We start from the raw sequence: 6,000 nt of genomic DNA, 5'->3' as shown, positions 1-6,000 counted from the left end.
AATGTAACTCTTAGTTATTCCTGACTTAAGGGTGTGTCATTATTTATCTTTATAATTTTAGCAAACTAGTGTCAGGACCCTATCATTTGTTTATTTGTTGGATGAGGTGGAATTATGTGTCAACATCTACAGCCCAGGAACCAATAAAAATGCATGTTTTTTGGAAGGATTTACATATTGAATAAGGTAGAAACCCACAAGACAGAAGCCACAAAGTATGTTTCAGAATTACATTTTGTTTTGCTTCCTATGGTGGCCACATATTCCTTTCCTTACAGTAGATACCTGACATTGGGCCCCTCCTGTAAAGCAGTGTTAGTTGGGCTAGGTGTGTAGATAACCCTAAAGGACACAGGTCTTCCATTGAATAACAGGGGCAGTTTTATGACTGAAGCTAGATGGTAGCCTCAGCAATACAACTTGAAAGGAGTTTTAGAACAGTGAAGTCAGTGTGCACTTTGCATTAATCCAAATTTATTGGAGAGGCACAAGGTAGTATAGACAGGCCATCTAACACATCAGACCTGTGTAACACAAACTAACCTGGGGGTCTACCTTTTATTTTGGAAATACTTCTTCCTGGGCCTTTTAAAGACATGCTACTCCTTGACATACAGCACATATTAGTAAATAGATATATGTATAACAATGTATAATTAACATTTCTTCTCCCCAAACAAATGCACTCAGAGCTATTTTTGTGTTTTATATGTAGTGATTTGTGGGTAAATGGTTAGGCATAACATGACAAATGTTAATAAGTATAATGACTAAATATAATATATAAATATAATGACAAGTGTTGTGGTCCTGGCACATGTACAGCAGTTCAAGGATTTTGTGCATTTTTTGAATCATTTATCACTTTTGCATATTTTGGTTGATCTCACAGAGGATGCTGAGTAAGAAGCTGATTGTACTTTTCAATAATTGATGTTCCTTCTATCTTAAAAATGTTGGTGCCATTGTTTAACTTTATAACTTGTCATTGACATAATCAAATAATCAAATTAATAATAAATGTAATAATTAATGTTTTGAATCAATGTCTATGGATCCATTTTGTAGGTAATTTAGTAATTAACCATCCTCAGAGTAATATTGTCTCAGGAATGGAATCACTTTCAATTCAAGTAGTTTTGCAAATGGTATATTGTAAATAATATACATAATTTATTAGATAATTTCTGTATGTTGCTATATTTCTTAAATTAAATTGTAAATGTAAATTTGACCTTTATTATGGTACAATGTATTTAGTGCACTTCTTAGTTAAAGAAAACCATAGTGAATATGCAGTCACTACATTTATTACTATGGTGCAGTTTCTGCTGCAGTTGTTACCACAGCAGAGTTAAGGAAAAGGAATGATTTAAATGGATCTGCTGTTTTCTTCATTCTCTATGGCATACATAACTAGGCTTATTTGATTATTTGAATACACTATTTTTATCTAAAATAAAACAAAGTATCTATATCATCCTGACCTGGAGCTACTGGCTATAAATGAGCTATTACCAGCAGAAATTAAACTGAAGGTTTCCTTTGTCAGCATAAGCCATTCATAACTAGGTTAAATATGCAAAAGAATAATAAGTATTAGTAGTGATTACGTTGGAATTTTTAAAGTAATTCTGTATATGACACAGCATAATAATGATGTAACTTGAATAAAAAATAAATGCAGATGAAATGGAAATTAAGTAAAGTGACCTTTTCATTATTGTAAAACTTTACATTGACCTCTTATGTGAGTGGAACAAAGAACTTCTGAATGATAAAAAAATGCAGAGTGTAATTTATGGCAACAAAAATCATTATTTTAATAATATTTACCATAATGAAAATTGACACTGTAAGAAAATGTTTTAAAAAGCGCCTTACAGAAATAATCAATATGGTGTCACATTTTGTGAAATTACAAAATGGTGCATACACATTATTTAAACTTAATCAAAACTTCAATGTTCAAACTGAAGAATTTTAAGAGTAAGTATAGTTACAATAAATGTTAGCAAAAACTAATTAGAAAAAAGATAACTGAAATATATTGATTATGTTGCATGTATTCAGACTTGCAAGGTTAATAGTTGGTGTAAGGTACCTTTGGATCCAAAAATCTTTTGAGTAAGTTCCTACCAACTGTGTGCACTGACCTGGTGCACTTTTTGCTTATTTTTCCATGCTGAGTTGGTCAACCTCCCACAATTACTTGCAAATCACTTATGGACAGCAGTTTTTAAGCCCGTCAACAGATTCTCAATAGAATTCTAGGACTAGGCCACTCAAGGACATTTACTTTATTATTCTTAAATCACTTGAGTGCAGTTTTGGTCCTGTGCATTAAATCATTGTCCTGCTTAACAATGCAATATTGCCCCAGTTTTAGGTTTTTAGCATGTTTTTCTCTGTACTCGGCACTGTCCATTTTTCCTTTAATCTAGATGTTCAGTCTCAGGAGAAGCTGAATTAGAAAATAATGCTGCCACCAACATGTTTAGCAATAGGGACAGAGTTGACTCACTGGTGCAATATGTTGGGATTAGACCAAAAAATTCCAATTTTGTTTGACCACAACACCTTTTGCAACATTTTTGCACACTTAAATGCTTTGTTATAAATTGGGGAATTAAGATGAATTTTCCACACTTGCATACAGGCATTTCTTTGGTGACTGAATAGAATGTCCTCACAGGAACATTCAGAGATTTTTTATTCTTTTTTTATCATTCTCTTGATTTGCGCTTTTCAGTGATTTTGTCCTTGATTTGAAGTGACAGATCCACGTATTTTGTATTGAGTTTTAGTTTGAAATGTACTACCTGACTGTGGGACCTTACAGATACAGGTGCATGTATTCTGAAATCACGAGAATCACTATTATTACACAGACAAGTAATTCAACTAATTATGTGGTTTATTAAACTAATTTTGTGCACTTACAGTAAATTAATTTTGGTTTGCCACAGCACGTTTTTGAAAACTTATGAAGTCATGCCTTTTCCGGTTTTGTTTTATATTATCTGTTATTACTTTTTTTATTTTTGTTATTTTAATATGTTTGTGGAGTACGCTGTGTACACAAAAATATTAATTTCTTCTTCAAGGTGTCATGACTTTAAATCATTTTTTATATTACTCCTTCTTTAATTGGTTAGTTGCTTCCAATACATACAATCAAAACACAGAAATATTTTTCTTTGCAGAGAAATTGGTACTGTAATACCAGTTAAAATATTTTTTTAAGACTTAATTGTTTTCAGCAACATTTCTGTTATATCTGTAATATTCCTTGAAGGGGAAAGGGGATTAGATTGCTAGTAAATTATTTAGGTCTGGAGGACATGTCTTTTAATTTACTAAAACCTACAAGACTACAGACTTGTCCAACATATACAAATTAATTACAAATTTAGTCCAGTCTTTGTTCTTAAGTATTCTTAAGAGTATGGTATAAAATTATAATGTTTTATAGGCTATTTGAAATAAAATAATCTTTTAGACTTTATTTTGAATGTATGCAAAATCTGAAATAGAACACGATAAAGTTAACACCAATGTCATCAGGCTTACAGAAACACATTTGTCAGTAGTGTTTACATTAACTATTGCATGCCCTGTACTGTATAGGAAGCAGAAGTTAGAAAGCAATCCCGTTGAGTTCTTGATATTTCCTTGAAGCAATGATCACTAGCATTGTTAATGGTACTGTATGGTAATGTCATTCCTTAATCATTCAGTAATGTTAAGAGTTAAACATTTGAGATAAGAAACCAACACCGGTTTACATACTGCTTGTATATTTTTTTTAATTTATTTTTTTTAAAGCAGAACCAAATGAATAAATCCAAAGGGTTGCTTTCAAAGGAGAAACACTTCTGATCCTCATCTGCCACAATGCCAGCTTTTAGCTAAATAAATTTTCCGCTAAGCTAGTTTAGATCAATATATTTCATCGTGCTTGTTTTAAAAAGATTTTTGGGAGGAAGTTTAATTCGTACACTTCCATTTCCCTACACATATAAGCGATCTGACTGCAGACAGCACTGTGCACATCTTTTGCAACACTCGTCCCTCTGCCCCAACATCATCATTGAAGCATTTTCTTCCAGGCTCATGCTTTGTACAGATGTAGCCATTCAAAACGGGTGGGGTATTTCGTGGTACACCGCGGTGGGCGTGTCGCATCTTAACGCAGTTTCATGCGATGTATCCAGAGTCACCTTGTATAACCGCCAGGAGGAGCCAATAAAGCTTAACCTCTCATGTACAGCATTTGAGCTTTTAAATTGAAACTGTGTATTACAGCATTGAAGTAAGAGACAAGATGTAAAAAGGGTTAACTTAAGTCAGGTCTGCCTGAAAATTAAACTTCTAAGCAACAGGGGTTTATGGCAGGAAAGGGGGTTAACTGATAAGGATTCCAGATGCGAGTAAGGAACCCCCTGGGGGCATAATCTTAAACTGACCATTTGGCCAGAGTCTCTTAACAGGCCAAATACCATGACCCCCCCCCCCCCTTACCATAACATCGAATGACATCTGAAGCAGCAAGCAAGGACTATATAACCTAAAAGTTTGTACCGGCACATGGAACAATACTTCGGTTTTGTTGTTTCTTGCGGGAAACAAGACTTCGGCTTTATTGTTCCTTGCATGCAATAAACTCATCTGTTTTACTTCATCTCGGGATCAAGAACCTTATTCCTTCTGTTACAACAGCATGTTAATCATCAGTCATTAAAAAGTTGGTATATTTTATGAAAGCAAGATTGCTCAGTTGGGCAAAAGTACACCACCTACCTTTATCATAAATATTTTAATTATGCAGAAATATTTTATGCATCAAAGCCTTTACCGAAGATATTACTAGTAGTATTAATAATGAATGACCTTGGACAAGCTGTAAACTCAAAGTATTACACTGGTCCACATTATTTGTAACCGTCATTTTAAATGAAAAGACTTTATTTTTTCATCAACAAAAAGTAACACCAAAGCATTTCGTTGATCTAACTAACAAGGACGGGACATTAGCTAGCCAATAGGATAAAGGAATAAATTACTTTTTTTGTTTATTTAGCACATTTATTTGAACATTTCCATCGATTGCACAAGCACTGAAAAACTGTCCAATCCCTAGTTCGTCGGCTATTTTCTTTTAGTATAAAAGACATAAAAACTCCCTTGCTTTTAACAGAGCATTTCATAATTTCTAACAACGAAAATTATTTAAACTGCGACACATCATTCAACCAGAGCTCAAAATATCACAAGGATCCTCAGACTATACGAAGACTGTATTAAAAGATACTTGTATCAGATACATGAGAATCCAAGATTTTTTTATCTACGCTTTCTTATCTACGCTAAGAAGTAGTCTTTAAAATGTATCACACAGTAAAAAGTCAAATTTCTGGGGCGTCCGTATACCAGAGATTATGGTACCGCTTCAGAAGGGTGTCAGCCTGTCAGATTCCAGGACCGGAATTATCTGTTTTATAACCGAGAATATGTAATCACGTATCTAAATAAATTAATAATGGATCTAAATATCTAAATCTATGTATCTAAATAGCTGGTAGTATTACTGTATTTCACTTTCTTTGCAAACACATTTTGTTAACACCTGAATCGCAGGTGGATTCGGTTTTTTGGTCTGTTATGGTCTGTAACTCAAATCCTGCTTAACTAAAAATTAGACCCGAGAAAAGTATTATTGGACATTGTTGTGAGGCTCTGGTGGAATTTCTCTGTAAACTGATAGAGGAGACATGTTGTGTATCACTTCTTTTGACACTTGTAAAAAAAACATTCCAATGTTAATGCGACACGGAAAATAATGTTGTGTATTGGTCGTTAGTGAAAAGATTTAATAATTTAATCTCTTTACTGTGCACATTTTAATCTGTTTAGTATTGAATATTTATATGGAATTTTACCACAAAAGGGAAATTTTAGTAGCTAAGCATAAAACGCAGAGGAGCATAACGAAGGTCA

This window comes from Lepisosteus platostomus, chromosome 1 (genome assembly GCF_059453375.1).
Source record: "Lepisosteus platostomus isolate fLepPlt1 chromosome 1, fLepPlt1.hap1, whole genome shotgun sequence".
Classification (NCBI taxonomy): Eukaryota; Metazoa; Chordata; class Actinopteri; order Semionotiformes; family Lepisosteidae; genus Lepisosteus; species Lepisosteus platostomus.
This window is presented reverse-complemented; position numbering follows the sequence as displayed.